This window comes from Ambystoma mexicanum, chromosome 13, assembly GCF_040938575.1.
Source record: "Ambystoma mexicanum isolate Mex_15411 chromosome 13, UKY_AmexF1_1, whole genome shotgun sequence".
Taxonomy (NCBI): Eukaryota; Metazoa; Chordata; class Amphibia; order Caudata; family Ambystomatidae; genus Ambystoma; species Ambystoma mexicanum.
Genome location: NC_090938.1, coordinates 43,982,398 through 43,999,299, shown reverse-complemented (window position 1 = coordinate 43,999,299; position 16,902 = coordinate 43,982,398).

Below are 16,902 nucleotides of genomic sequence, written 5' to 3'. Positions count from 1 at the left end.
GCTATGTAAACAAGGCAATAACCATACACGAAAAGATGCGCCAGACACGAGGTTCAAATTCCCAATGCTAGGGTTTATTGCAAGCAAAAGATAGTACCAATTGGCCAATTCTGATCTCACGCCCCGCGACGTGAGTCTCCTATACCTCGAGGGACACAAGACAGCGAATTACGTACATCAGTTACATATATACAAAATGCATATCATACAATCAGAAAAGTCATGTTCAACACCCCTCTTTATTAAGTTCCTTTGAACTCGGGGTGACGATGGACATATCCGACGAGTATGACGATTATAATGCTTTCGATGTCTATTCTAGTAACAATGTGCAATTAGAAAGTGCGGAGGCATCTTTTAGAACACGGTGATTCTGTTCTTGGAAGCAAGCTGCACACGGGGGAAGAACCACATTCCAGGCTTTGCTATCTATGAGGTACTATTCGTGTCCTGGGAGCCGACACGTTCTAAAGGGTTTTGCGAAGGGGGGCCGTAAGAAAAGCATAATTCAAGCCTTTAACTGTATTATTCTAACATATTCTACCATCGTATGAGACTGGCTGGCAGCTGTGAAGTGATTAAATGCCCTGCAGCTTCCTCTCAAGGCTACAGAGAGGGAGCGTGGGCATTCCTCTCTGGGCTACTCATGAGGAGTTTCAGCAAACTCTTCAGTCCCGCGACCTTGTCCTTTCATATTCAGACAACAATGTTAACAGTTGAGCAGAGTAAGCAGAATCTGCAAGAATTGCAAGCTGCAAAGCAGTTTTTAGACAGAAAGCAATGAGCAATGGTTAACAAGTAAAATGGCGATTCTTGCTACATTTAAAATGGCCGCACGTCGGTCAAGCATAGCAGTTTATATTTCTATAATTCGGTGCATAAAACGGTTGGCCCACGGCCATCAAGTTACGTCTATCATTCAAATGAAGGGTATTCATTTTTCCAGATTGACAAACCCTCCTTTTGGCCGTGTGCCAAACGTCTTATTTATTCATTGTATCCTCCTCTTCTGAGGAGGAGTCTGGGGTATCTGCATTTGAATCATCTCCATCATTAATGTCTATTGCCATGAATTGTTTTACTATTTTTGTTTCCTCAGTGTCTCTGTTATTCCGGCCATGCGTTTGTTTTCCTCTCAACACCATGTGCATACATCCCTTAGTACATCCATCAGTTATTTCAGTGCACACTATTGGTAAGCATTGTATGCAACAGCAGCATGTTATGAATATCCTGAGTACCATCATTAGTATCGAAATTAACTTCCATCCCCAAGACAGCAATAATCCCCAAAACCAGGATCCTATCCCCCAACCCCCTTCTTCAGTAGAGAGTGTGGAACTTATGACATGTAATTTCCGGATCGCTTTAAATATCGTAGGGGAGTAGTCATCTATATACACACAGCACGCAGTTTTTACGAGCTTGCAAACTCCCCCACGATCAACTAATATTATATCGAGAACCATCCTGTTTTGAAGTGCCATTAGTCTTATTCCTTTTCCTTCTAATGTCATATTCAATAAAATATCCGTTGTGGAATCTATTATTTTTTGTAATATTCCAGACAGTTTTCTTATATTGTAAGAATTTTCTATTTGGTACAAGAACGGTATAAATGATTTGGCTATATCCATTGCTATCATTCCATCCTAACTACTCCTTTGAGTTCTACCTTTTGTTCGTCTGGCCACTTCTGCTGTCTCCAAGAGGAACACTCCTGGAAATAGTAGACCTAGGTAGCATGTACCTCCCCAGTTCCTAGGTAACCATGGATATGCTTTTTCTCCACATATGAAGTAAATAGGGTCCCCTACGTACACGGGTTCTATTTCATGTTTTAAAACCACTGTGTTCAGGCAGTTGCTAAACGTTCCTACTTTATAGGAACCCTTTTTCTGTAGACATAGGGGAGCAGTTTTGGGGCTGTGATCCACTGTATAGGCAGGGGGCACAGCATCTTTGTTCCATTCATCCCTCATCTGAAATGTCATTACTGATGTTCTTTCTGCTGGCAGGGTTTGTCTATTCTGCCTATGTAATCTATCTAGTCTTGTTATTTTTCGTGTATTCTTTCTCATGGGTTCTAGTGCAAACATGCAAGCTTTCTGGAATATGGAACAACCCACAGGTCTCATGATTACTTCCTCAAATTCATTCATATTGGTCTCATCTAGCTGACCCGTATTACTCTCGTTCCATTTCCCAAAAAACATTGCACTTAATGTTACTTCACATGAATAAATCAATGGCAATGGTTGTACATACCAGCCTATCCCTTTCCCTCCGTGCTGCGGTAAATGGGCGCAAACCCAGCAATCTTTTTTCTTTAAAACCGCATGGGTCATGTTCATGATGAGCAACAATGTATTGTTGCCGTATCCTTCTCTATGTCTCTCTTCCATTAGGGGAAAAGTACCAGTGATTACATGAACCTGACTTTCAGTAGCTGCTTTTGGCAAAAGTGTTTCTAATGGGTGTACGTACTCCAGGAACCATAGTGTAATAGCTGTTATTGTTGGTACTATCATACTTAAAAAAACATAGGACCAATGTCCAAATCAGTACCTTATTCCTTTTACCATGCTTTTTTCCTAAATTTACAGTCTCTAAATCTATTATCTTTTCAGCAGGGGTGCAGGAGGAAACTGAAACCGGTCTTGACTTGTTCTTCATCGTCCTTCTTCTTGCTGGCAAAGTTCGTCGTGAATGTCTCTCGTTCTTGATGCTAGAAAAGTTCAACGAAAAATGTCACAGTTCAATTCTGCCAGCCTTTTCACAGCCTGGATCATTTATCCACTCCAAGCAAGATTAGTTGTTCTTTCTCCCACTGCTCAAACTATTTCCGGACAGTTCTTTATTGATAGAGTACTATGTACATCCAGCTTGTCCCGCTCTGGCTTAGGACACATGTACTCTATCAGCCTTAGTACTTATGTGCGTCCAGCTTGTCCTGCTCTGGCTCCTCACACATGTACTTTTATAAGCGCACCGAGGAGCCGTGAGTCTTGAATTGTCCGACTTGCACAACTCTCACACTTCTCTCCTCTACGCCCCTGGTTCCTACTCTGTCCGTGTGTAGAACCAAAGGCAAAAAGAAAAGTACCAAAGATCTGTGGATCACTTTGCCTGTCGAGGCCGCAAATTATACCAATTCACTCCTGGTATTGTATGATCCGCGAATAGTGCCGTTGCATTTCCAGTATCAGGCTCAGTGTCAGCCTGTGCACAATGATGGGCAGCGATGAGCGTCGTGGCAATGATGTAGTTTCTTTCTTTGGCTCTGGTGCATTCGCGGGAACTGGTGGGCGCCAAAGGAGTACACGCGTTGTTTCTGCTTGTGTTTGCAATGCAGGGTTTGTGTCGCTCGGCAGTGATGTTGTTTCTGCTGAGCAACTTTGGGGCACTTTTCGCCCTTTCCCCTTACTGGCAGCCTCCTCAGACTCTGTTTCAAGTTTCACCTCTCGTTTTCTCTTTGTTTCAACTTTCACTTCTCGCTCAGGCTGATGCTGTGGCACTGGACTGGCAACAGTTTCTTTCGTTACCGAGACCGCTTCCTTTCTCTGGTCGTCGGAAGTTGTCAGCAGTCCTGGGAATCTTTTGGCATGTGTCGCATGGATCCATGCCTTCTGTCCGTCCACTCGGATGGCCGTCTGTGTTGCCAAAAGTACTTGATAGGGGCCGTGCCACCTGGGTGCTAATGCTGTCTTTCGTTCAAAGTTTTTGATTAACACCCAGCTTCCAGGCTCCAGTGAGTGCCCCGGTCCGGTATATCGCATTGGCAACGCCTCCTGCACCTGCTGATGAATCAAACGCAACTTTTGTATTAAAAGTCCACAATAAGTGCTTAACATAGGATGCTCGGCCTCACATAATCTTTTGGGCTGCGTTGCGCACCATACATTTGCTGGTCTCCCCATTATAATCTCATAGGGGGAGAGCCCAGTCTTAGCCTGCACAGACGTGTGCATACACAACAGCGCTAGGGGTAATGCATCCACCCAACTCAACTTGCTCCCAGCGCAAATTTTTGCTATCTTTGACTTCAAGATTCCGTTGTATCTCTCCACAAGCCCGGCAGAACTGGGATGCCTGGAACTGTGGAATCGCTTCTCTATTTGCAGACCTGCACAGATCTGTAGCACTACTGTGCCCACAAAGTGGGGGCCATTGTCTGACCACAGGACACGGGGCAACCCAAACCGGGAGAAATATTCCTTTAGCAAGACACACATAACAAAGAAAGCTCAAGACAGTTTGGTATCAGCTCTCCCTCCTGTGAACAGTCAACACCTTCCTTCGGACAGCGTTAGATCCACCATTGAAGCATTGGTCCTATCTCACCTGGATGGGGGCAATGCACTCCTCAAAGGCCTCCTGTCACCTCACTTGTGTCCCTTAGAAGTGTCCTACACGCGGCTGCACGCCTCATCAAGAGTCTACGCAGATATGACCACATCACCCTGGGCCTTATCGACCTGCACTGGCTCCCACTGCACAGGCAAATCAACTTCAAGTCTTGCTGCATCATCTACAAGGCAGTTGCCTTCAAGTCACTCAGCTACCTTGCTGAGAAACTCATCATCTCCGGCGGACAACACGCCACCAGAAGCTAGGACATGTGCAGACTTTAAATCCGCTGCTGCAAAAAGGAAAAGACCAGAAAACAAGGCTTCTCTACCTACACCCCAAGACTATAGAACCTCCTCACCCTCAGCATCAGCCTCACCCCGACACTCCTACAATTCAGAAAAGAACTCAAGACCCTACTCTTCAAGGAGTCTCTCCTCAACACCTAGGCCATCATGTCATCCCTCACGCCACCTGACTCGCTAGACGCTGCCTGCCCCTCTCCTCCCAGCCAACCGGTACAGCTGTAATCCTCCTCTGTATCCTCCCCCCTGCCCCCGCTGTATATCTTTTCTGTTGCTACCACTGAAAAGCACTCCGTTATGCATCTGTAATGTTATACACCTCTGTAAAGTGCTCTGTGATGTATCTGTATTGTACACCTCTGTAAAGCGCTCTGTTGCTTCTCGAAGCTCGGTCCGCGCTCAATAAATACCATCATAGTAATAATAAAAGAAATGGCACTTGTTTCAAGTCAGGAAGGACTTTCCGTTAATATTGTGCAACAAGTCATGATTGACAAACAGAAGAGATTTGACACCCATGCCCCCAGCGGGCAGTGAACCTGCGCCACTGGGTGTCTCTACAGCACAGGCTCTGTTCTGGGAAATTGGTTTCAAAGGAGAAACCCTGAAGAGACTTGTGGTTACGCACAGCCCCGCAAAACTGGACAGACAGAAGTAGTAGAATGTAGTGTGCGCTAAGAGGTCCCTTGGTTCCTTGGACAAAGTCCCCTGCTTGCCCCTTGGGGCGACAGCTGGGGAAGCCATGACGGCTGGGTAACTGCAAAGCTTTGTTGGGCTCAGGGGGCATTTGAGGATGGGCACCTGTCTTATGATGCACACACAGCTTAAAATGTAAATGGCATGGGCTTGTCACACCGATTCCAACTCTGTGCCTATACCTCTAAGAGGTACCCCCAACCCAGCGTGCAACTGTGAAGTCTGTAACCCCCAGTGTTGAGAATCAGTACAGTCCCCATGCTATACCAGCAGGACAACCCCTCCTGCTCCCCATCCCCAGGGAGGTATTCTTCCCAGAGGAAGTTGACATCCAACAGCAGAACACTCACATTGGAAAATAAGGACTTGTCCCATACATTGCAGCTTTTTAAGATCAGTGAGACTGGAGTGCAGAGGTCAGATGCGCCCAGAGATTGTGTGGAAAATACTGCACGGAAGAGACTTTGCAGGTGAGCAAGTAGCCGCCTCGAGTGGGGTGGGTGTTTGGAGGAGATGTAGGGCACTGAGGGGGTGGCGGAGAAGAGAACGAGGATGGAGAGAAAAGGCCAGAGGAGCTGCCAGAGAGATGAAAGAAGAGCTGCACAAATAAGGAGGTGGGAGGGAGAAGCCCAGAAAAGGGGCCAGCAAAGAGGATGATAAGATCAGGAAGAGGAGAGTGAACAGGTGGAGAGCGGAGGAGAAGGTTGAAAGAGAAGGTAGAAGAAAGAGAGGGGATTACTAAGGACAAGAAAGAGGAGGTGAACCATATGTCAGGAAACATCCAAGGAAAGGAGGAGACTAAAGAAGTACTAGGAGGTGAGGAGAAGGACCAAGAGAAAGATCAGGAGTGTTTCGATGGGAAGGAGGATATAGGAGTGGATCAGCTAGACGCCAGAAAAGGATACTAAAGATCAATGGAATTCGGTATGTGGGAGAAAGTTACGCGAACATTTGCTAATGGGCATTACTGTTGTCAAAGCTGCCATTTGCAATTACACATACAGAGAGTAAGAAAGTCGTACCTATATTAATGCTTCGAACCATTCCACCTTAGGCTAATTGTGGAAAAAGTGCAGGTGAATTCCCAAAGACTTATTCTGCAAGAGTACATTTAAAAGAGTACTCTATGTGCAAAGAACATCACATGAACACTTGCTCATTAGCACTACTGCTCCGAAGGCCGCCATTTGCAATTTAAAAAACGTATGAAGTAACCAGTCCTACCTGTGAACCCTCGCTGTTGCGGGATCTGGTTAGTTCTGTTGACCCTTTGCATACCGGATAAAGAAGCTCTTCCGGGAAATGTTGCATTCCGTCAAAGGTCGAGACTGCGGGCAGGCAAAGAAGATAAGAGAAGGGTGAACTGTGGATATGCTTCCCTGGTGATCATGCTGACGTTATAGCGTCGGTATCGGGTCAAAAACATAACGTTGTGGCTGATACACCACACGAACACATACCCACATACCGAACTCCATTGATTTATGTATCTTAAATGTATTCTTGCAGATTGCCTCATTACACGGTAGGCGGTAAGGGTTAACGGTGACCGTTAATGGTAACGGTGACCGTTAACCCTGTAAGGGTTAACGGTGACCGTTAATGGTAACGTGACCGTTAACCCTTACCGCCGTACTACGAGGTCCCTTAGCGGGTAGGTGCTTTAATGCCTGCTTTTTGCAGGCATTAAAAACCAACTCGCTAAGGGACCTCGGAGCTAATTACGGCACCGCAAAATTGCGGTGCCGTAATTAGCGCCTTCCCCATTCCCATAGAGCCCTATGGGGCAGAAATGGGAATGGGGAAGGGCAATGGCGGAAGGGGGATTTACCGCCCCGCCAACCTTGGAATGGGGCGGTAAATCCCCTTTCCGCCAAGGCGGTGCCGGTAATTTACCGGCATGGTCCAGGGTGCTAATAGCACCCTAGATCACCGCCTTCCGTGTAATGAGGCCCTAAGTCTCTGGGTAATCACCCTTTCTTTGTCCACGATTGCACTAGGTGAGTGATCTCTCCAATTACCTGGTTCACTTTACATGGAAGTTATTTTATCATATCACTCAGCGCAACCTGGGGTTATTTCTTTGCCTTTCAGGGTGAAATGGTTTGAAGTAGGAACTTAAGGTACTACTATCATATGTCTGACCGACCTGACACACTAGACATGTGTGCTCGCTGTGAATGTATGATGCTTTATTGGCATAATTACGTACATGCCTTTGTTTCTGTTTTGTGTTTTCCTCTCCTCTCTTTGGGTCTGTGGACCTTTGGTATAAAACCATGCCATACTGTATCCTTTGATCATGTCATTCAAATTGCTAATGTGTTTCATAATTTTTGGACTTTGATAATTGGGTGAGAACCCCTGACAGACCTTTTGGTTGGTTGTTGTTTGTGTTTATACAACTTTCATTGGTGTATGCTCAAAATGCTGCATATCATTGTTTACTGGACTTGTTGGAATATACTGTACATACAATGCCCAGACTTGAGAAAGAGTAGCGCTCGAAACACGTGTTGGCTGCTTCAGAAGTTGTTTCGCCTTGTCAAATTGCTTAATTAAAAGCAATATTGTGGGCCCATTGGCGCAGTGTGGTTGTATCTCTGTAATTATATCAACACAAAGGTTACTTTCCTCCCAATACAACCTTTCCTTGGATAAAGTAAATGTCTCCTTAATAAACACTTGTTCCAACAAGCAAAGCGCTTGATGTCTTACCCAATATCGATCTTGGTAAGGCAAATGTCTTTCTCACAGCACACTTGTTCAAATTCAAAACGAATTAATATCTACCACAATATAATTCTTGGTTAGACCAATGTCTTTCTCACAAAACAAAAGTTCATAAACCAAGGAAATTGCTCACTTCGGGATATAAAGTGATTAGCATATCACACTTTTTCGTCCAACTTAATACTTTTGTCAGGATAGCATAACAATTTCTTCTTGTAAAGCAAAAGTTTGTCAAAATGATAATCCTCGTGCACTTTCTTTCTACCACACCTTTTTCCACAAACATATTGTTTCAAAAGAACATCTTCTTTCCTGGTCCACTCGCCTGCCAGGACTAACTACTATTGATTCCTTTCCTGGTGTACTCACCTGCCAGGATAAAAATTCCTACAACTACAATTGTTCCTATTGGCAATATTTGTTCCAGGATTCTCCACACCAGTATCCCATGTGAGGAGGATTAAACAATGGCTTCCTCTTTTTATAGTCTCTTGAATCTTGGCAATATGGGTTACAGGTTTCCCCCAATTGGCGTCCCACAAAAGAGAAATTGCGCCCTTGTTACTTCTGTGCAGTTTCTTTACAGCCTCTTGACTGTTGGCAATGCAGGTTATAGGTTTGCCCTTATTGGTTTACCATGCAAGGGGAATTATGCCCTGTTCAGCGTTGTATTACTTTCTTTATTCAGTATTCAAAATTGTTATTAGTTATCAAATGGCCTTCTTCGAGCACCCCGGGGCCAACTTTGGGTTTAAGCCAACTCACTGCTTGCTTGGCGATTCTGCTTCTTGGTTAGCTAATGCGGCAGACCTCCTGTGTCCTTCCCACTCTGCTGACAGTACCCGGGCAACTTCAGCGGACTGCTTCTTCCTTCCCTGAAGCTCTCGCAACCCAGTTGATTCTCTCCTTCCCCTTGCACACCGCAGCGTTGCTCGCCTGAATGGGAGCACGTCTTCCTTTCAGCTGGCCTTCCCTCCCTGATGCCCCTTCCTGCTGCGTGCACTCAGCACTGTCACGCGGCGTTGCTTCCAGCACCGGCATCAGCTGGGCTATCTGTTGCTTTCAATACAACCTCAACACTGAAGTCTGCTTCCGCTACACCACCACACCTTTTCTCAGCTGCAATTGATTTCTCCATTTAAATGTCCTGCTCATGTGGTTACCTTTACAACAACTAGACCACTCATTCAGGTCATTTGCACTTTGGATCCTTACTAACTCTGAACTCCTCGTCCCAGTACCACAGGCATTATGGATTTTGAAGTCCATAGTAGTTTGCATAACAGGCTCTGTTTTAAAATATGCCATCACTGTTTTAGGGAGAATAGGGGAATCTTGAGTTAAGGCAGTCACCAATTATCCCTGATATGAGTCTCCTCACATGTGATCCTCCCACAAAATACCGCCCCCCAGAATCAAGACCAGGTAACGGCTTTCCTCTGGCCACATGAGAGGAGGCCCATACTGGGTTTTCAGTGATGATCTCACTAGATTCATCACAGAGCAATGGCCTTAGCCAGGATCTTCTTTAATTTCAAAGGCAGCAAATAGTGTCCAAATTCTAAGACTACACGAGCCAGTCCACGAGGTTCAGCGACGCCGGGTCATGGTGCAGGATTGAACCTCTTTCTCTGGAGAAGAGGCTGGAAAGTGGAGGCAGTTGAATGGCGGAACCACTGGCAGATGGAAAAGGTCTGAGTACCACATTTGCCTTGGCCACAGCGGTGCCATGAGGATCATCCTGCAGTGGGAACGTCTGAACGTGTTGATCACACATAGTAGCAGCGGAATTGGAGGGAAAGCATACAGGTAGAGATCCTTCAAGGGAATGAGAAGGCATATTCCAGGCTTCTCGGCTGAGGATATTTGTGGCAAACTTCTAATATATACACTTGGTCACTGTTGCGAAGAGGTAAATCTGAGGAAGACCCCATTTGCTGAAGAGGCATGACACTTGCGCTTGGTGAAGCTCTCATTCACGGCAGGACTGCAGCACCCTGCTAAGAGAGTCCGCAATGGTGTTTTTGACACCTGACAGGTGAAAAGGGATGGGAAACATGCGCTGAAGAATGGCCCAGTGCCACAGAGACTGGGTTTCCAGGGAGAGATGTGATGTAAAACATGCTGGTGGTGTTGTCCGTGAAGACCTGCACCACCTTTCCCTGGAGCTCAGGCTAGAAAGATATGAGGGCCCACGAGACTGCCGTTTAAGTGCAACTCCTTTACTTCTGGGAGCCAGAGACCACTGGCGTGAGAAAGCCCTGTGTGGGTTCCCCAACCTTCCAGAGCGACATCAGTCGTGACTGTAGCCTGGTATGGAGGGATCTAAAAGGGAGCTCCCTGAGTGAGGTGTGAGGGATGTGACCAAGCAGTTCGGGTTAGACTGCCCCTTTTAGGGTGGGACCAAGCCTGATTTTCATATGGCGTTTCCCCTTTTGTAATGGCTTGGTAGGCAGAGAGGTTAATATTAATTCTAAATCTTCCAGCCATCACCTCTTTTGTTGTGCTGTGGATGAACAGAACACCATTGCAGGGATTGATGGAATACCCGATTGAGGGTGATCTTGTCAGTCCATGCGGCCTGTGACTTGTTGCCAACTGGCATCCAGAACTTCTTGAAGGAATCTCATCCGAAGCCTACAAAAGAGAACCAGATAGATGCAGGAAGACATCATACCCAGCAGGGACTTGAATGACCGGACTGTTGCAATCACCGGTGATGACAGCCGTTGGTCTAGGATGGTCTTACACTCTCTTCTGAGGGAGTTGCCAGACACGAGACTGTGTTGAGTCGGGTGCCCAGGAACAGACTGTTTTGAGATGGCACTACGCAGGATTTCGGATTGTTGATTGAGAAGCCTAGCAACGTCAGAAGTTGGATGGTGTCCGCTGTGTCCTCGGTTGTCACAGCGTGGGAGTGGGACCAAATGAGCCAATTGTCCAGTTAAGGGTAGACCTGGATTGCCTTGCAGCGTAGCCAAGTATTTGGTGAGCACCCTCTGGGCTGATTTCATGCTGAAGGGAAAGGCCTTGAACTGGTAATGTCTTTCCTGGACGACAAAATGCAGGAACTTCCGGTGCTTGTGATGAATGGGGATGTGGAGGTACGTGTCCTCCAAGTAGAGAGTTGCCAGAAAATCCATTTCCTCCAGCTGGTCGAGCATGTGCTGCAACGTGCCCATCCTGAACTTTTGGGATTTGAGGAACTTGTTGAGGAGCTGCAAGTGAAGGTTTGGTCCTGACTTCTTCTTTACCAGAAAGTATCTGGAGTACACTCCGGAGCCCCTTAGGTGCTGAGGGACTGGTTCTATTGTCCCTTTGCGAAGCATGACTTGGACCTCCTAAAACGTGTGCCGCTCCTGACACACAATGGGAGGAATGTGGGGGCACCTGTGTTGAAATTCCAAAGTGTGCCCCTGCCACAGAACGCCCAGCACCCATTTGTCTGTGGAGATCTTTCACCACTTATTGACAAAGTTTAATAGCATCCCACTGGGGTTCAGAAGTGGTGGTGCGGGCACCAGGGTTGGTTCAGGCCCACTGCAGCGCCTGTGTCCTGGATGGGGGCGACGACAATGCTGGGTGCCACTGCTGTAGGCCTGGGAGCGACCCCTATAAGCCACCTGGTTGGTCAAGCGGAAGGGCTGGCGATAGGGGGTGGTGTAACCCTTACAAGATCTGGAAACGTTATCCTTCGGGGAACAAAAGGACGGCCTTCTCTGCTGAAGGGTCCCCAGAGAGTGTGCCGTCTCTGTGTCGGTCTTGATGGACTGGAGAGTGTCATCAACCGCTTTTCCAAATTGGTTGTCCCCCTCGAACTGTTAAACGGGAAATCATATTGTGCCTCCTTTCAATATATATTGGCCTAAGCCTAGTCGCTCTGCGAAGAAAAACTTCCTTGCAAAGTTCCGATTTTGGATCGACTTCGCCGCCATTTTAGGTTCATCCGCCATTTTGATTTCTGTTCATATGTGATTCTCTGTTCTAAAATAGTGGACTGTGTTTCCAACTTGTAACCGAGCCTTCCCAACCTGTGAATCTTGTTAATGGTTAGACTGTCTGAGGGCCAACTGTTTAGACTAGGTAAAGAGACCTTGTACTGAGAATGAATTGTTGGCCGAGGATTACCTGCACTAACAAGCCTCATCCACGAATATACATTGAGGACAATGTAATGTAAATGTCGAGTGTGGACACTGGCAGAACTGCATTGTGAAGGGATATGTGCCAAGGCTTACTGTTGGAGCTGAGAATATACATCACCATTGTAACTTGTTGGAAATGCAAACCCATGTAATCCGTGTGCATAATATTGTATGAGTCATAAGTGAACTTGGCACGAACTCTAGACCGCAGATTATTAACCTGTAGAGGGGCTGGACAATATTAGTGAAATGTATAAAAAGCCAAATGTCTAGATATCCAGCACTCTCACTCCTCACTCTGACGGGCTGGTACTCATTGTGATGTATTGAGAGCAAGATAGCTATCTGTATTTCTGTTTCTTTGTAACTGTACAGTAGATTAAAAGATCTGTGAATCTTTATAGCCCGTGTTTGGTGTATTTCCTTTTGTGGTACTCAGCCTTGATATTTCCTTGCTTTTACAGATGGCGCCCGAATAGGGACCCTCAAGATTGATGCCATCTCGTTGAAGTGTTGACGCGGCTATCGGACCGGGATCGGAGGGTGAGAAAGGGGGCCCCTTCTTGGATGAGACGCGATACCTCAACAGTACTGCACAACCCGATCCCTGGACGGTGAGCCTGCGGTCCGAGAAGGCATCTAGTCGAGGGTCCATATATCGAGGCGGGCAGTTCTGCCGAAATCACCAACCATGAGGGTCCTTTGTTGTCCTTAGTTATCCGATCGGACCTCCTTTAATTCTTTGATCAGGTGAGTCGTGACCCGATTCTTAAGTATCCTGATAATTTGTTTTGGCGCATTGTACTCGCGAGCACAATTATTGACCAGGTAACACCAGGAATCTGATATGCCTGAGAAATTGTCTGCCTGCTTTAGGGCATTATTCCGCAAAGACAGACAATTTTTGGAATTTAGCCGTCCGGTGCCACAGGAGGGGTCGCCGGCTTGTACTATGTACTATAAGCATGGCATTGGTAGTGTAGTGTTTAATGATATTTGGCACAGACAAACTAGACATTCCGAACTTCAGTGGCCAACCAATGGTAGCTTTGAGATTCCTCGTATAGAATATTTAGAGTCTATATTATTAAAGAAAAAGGCTAGACCTGCAGCACTTGACGTATTACAAAATTAGAAAAAAGAAGCTATGCAGCAACTTAAAAGTAGAGAGAAAAATCTGCGCCGTCACATGTCCAACGCCGAAAAAGCATTGTTGTATGATCAAAGTAAACAGTCAGAGTCAGTTAGAAATATGGATAGGGCTTTTCAACTTGGTATTCAGAAAATATATCCGTCGAAAGATTTTCATGTGTCTGATGAATTAATTGACAAACTTCGAAATGAACGAAGGTCTAGTGCCACTGCGCCACCTCCGAATGTACCTACTCCTGCTGCTTTACCTCTTCCTGCTGTTGTTCCTCCTCACGTAGTAATTCCTGCTCCTCCTATCGTTCCTCCTATTGTTCCTCTTCCTCTGTTTATCGTTCCTCCTCTCGTTGTTCCTCCACCTGTACCTTCTCCATTGCCTACTGTTACGGGTCTGGTAGATTTGCCTTCTGCACCAGTGATAGCACCCTTGTTACCGATTGTACAAGATTTGTCTACTCTTCCTCTTCCGAGTGGTTCTGTTCCGCTTGTAGTTGATAAGGGAGCGGAATCAAAGATTGTAACTCGCAATACTGTGTCTAAAGAGAGAAAACGTGATTTGACTGCATGGGCTAGACAGTGCATGGAGAAGGGTGAACAATCTGATGTTTTTGCCACACTCTCTAATCTAGAAAGTTTTCCTGAGAAAAATGTTTTTATCGAAGGACTGGGAATTCATTTATGTGTAATGTGGAACAGACTGGATGATGTAGATCTCCCACAAGGGTTGAGGGATCTGAACGTTTTAGCATATTTAAGAGGTACTCCGGAGAAAGTATATGAGCACGTTGAGAGAGTTTTTGAGTATAAAAGGGAGTTAGAAAGGTTACGGAATGACGAAACTGATGGTAATAGTTTGAGCGCTATTTTTGTACAGAAACGGTTCCTTCCTCTTTGTAAGTCGATGAGTGAGGAAACACGAATTTGCACAAAAGATGCAATTAGATGGATTTCAGACATGTCGATATCTCCCGTAGAAGTATATGGCACGTATAGTCAGTACACGCCAGAAATGCAGAGGAAAGTGATACAGGTTCTGGTAGAGTACCTACAGGGTGAATGTATAAAAAGAAAGATTTGTTGTCCCACAGAATTATTGAATATCTATAACAGAGCTTTTCCGTCTGACACTCCTTCAGCTGCTTTAGCGCTCGATTTAGCTCTGTTGCTCAGTTCGGAGTTTCCTATCTCTCAGTTGCCTATGAGAGAGGTTCCTCCAACATTTGTCCCAAAGGTTGAAGTTCCAGCTAATGCTGCAGTAGGTACAGCTGCCTATGACATTCCTGCACATTATGGGCCTCATTACGACCCAGGCGGTAAGTTACCGCCTGGGTCGTACCTTTACCACCATGGCGTAAACTACGTTTACGCCATGGTGGTTGGCGGACTTACCGCCCCATTCCGAGGTTGGCGGGGCGGTAAGTCCCCAATCCCCATTTACCCTTCCCCATTCCCATTTTTGCCCCATAGGGCATAATGGGAGTGGGGAAGGCGTTAATTACGCCACCGTAAATTACGGTGGCGTAATTAACAACAAGGTCCCTTAGCGCCATGGATTTTAACACCTACCAAAAGCAGGTGTTAAATCCTCCATGGCGCTAAGGGACTTCGGAATCAGGCGGTAAAGGTCGGCGCTGTTTACGCCGCCGTAAACCCCTTACCGCCTGGGTCCTAATGAGGCCCTATGTGTGACAGTTTGTTCACCTTCCGTTCTCAAGACAGGATGTGAACACCATTAGACAATCCATCCCAGATATTAGAAAAAATCTGACTGGTTTCTATTAAGAGATAGAATCTGTCTTGCAGTCGTCAGTATTTACTCTGAGTGATATAGATTTGTTATTTCCCGTGCTCCTACCCATTGATTTGTGGAAACAAATTAGGACAGTAGATGATATACCAGGGTTAGGGGACACATGGGATAATATGGTTAGACGAGATAGAGATAAACCAGCTGGCGAGAGACCGCCACAGCTAATACTGACTTTGCCTGATAGAATAGTGGCGAAACTAAAAGCCATAATTCCTGAGAGAAGGATTGTTTGGGACAAACTTACTGCTTGTGTCCAAGGAAAGCCTGAGGGTGCTACCAAATTCTTTAATCGGTTTGAACAAGTGTTTTCAGATTTCAGTGGACAAGATTTGAGCACAGAGTCTGGAAAATGACTATTTGTAGACAAATTTGTGCGTCGATTGTTGCCTGACATCCAGTCGCAAATTATGACTTCTGAGAGCGCTTGGCAAACTAAATTTCAGTCTGTAGTATTGCATATGGCTCAGTACTATGAAAACCGAGTCAATAATGAAAAAGAGAGAATCGAAAAGAAAAAAGGAGACCTGAAAACTAAAGTTCTATTGCAACAGATTATCAGAGGCCCTATAGGGGGTAGTCCATAGTTTAGGGGAGAGTATGCTCCACAGAGTAATGTGCCGTTGGGTCCTGCACACGCGAACCAATGTGCTTATTGCAGACAAGAGGGTAATTGGCGAGCACAATGCCCGATCCTCCAACAGAGGTCGAATAACACATTTGGTATCATGGGTAGACGATCCAGAGGCCGCCCTGGGGCAGGGGGTCCTGGCAGAAGCCAATTTTCTCAGAATTCACAGCCTTTCTCACAAGACAATCAGTCACTGAGTGTGGATAATAGAAACATTTTTGATCATCCTTCTACTGCATATCTCTCTGAAGACCTTCCTTTTGATGACATTTTGTTTCACTAGGATTGCCCGAAGCAGGGTTTGGAACCAACACCTATTCCCGTGAATCAGAAAGGTCCCTATGTTGAAATGATAGTGGGAAATAGGAAACATCTATTCTTGATAGATACAGGAGCGCAGAAGTGTTCCATTGACCATTCACGGGTTCCAAACATTCCACTGTCAGGGCAAACCAATGTTTCTGTAGGGTTTTCTGGTACACCAGTGGTTAGTCTGGTTTCTTTGCTGGTACCGATTACACTGGGTCCATTCATGGATTACTGTCCATTTCTTTTGACAACGAACTGTGGAGAGAATTTGTTGGGGTTGAATCTGTTGAAAGAATTAAATGCAGTAATTCATTGTTCTTCAGATGGAGTGCGTTTGACGATTTCACCACAGCAACTTTCTATCTCTCAGTTCCTGACTAGACCTTTTCCGCCAGAATTTAGTGATGTTTCGGAGTGTTTAGGGGCGATTGATGATAATGATGTCGACATTCTGCAAATTGAGCCAGTTCAAATAATTTTGAAACACGCAGTAAAATTGACACGTATTCCTCAGTATATGATTTCGGTTGATGGTGAGCAAGCTTTGAAGTGTATAGTTTCTGATTTTGTACACCGTGGGGTAATTGAGGAAATTGCAGGTAGTTTGTGCAATAGTCCGATTTTGCCTGTGTATAAGAAAGGCGATAATGCAATTCCTTTTCGTTTTATCATTGATTTACGTGCTATCAATAAGATTGTTGCTCCACAATTTCCTATTGTGCCTGATGTAACAACGATACTAACTATGATCCCAGCTTCTGCTACGCACTTTAGTGT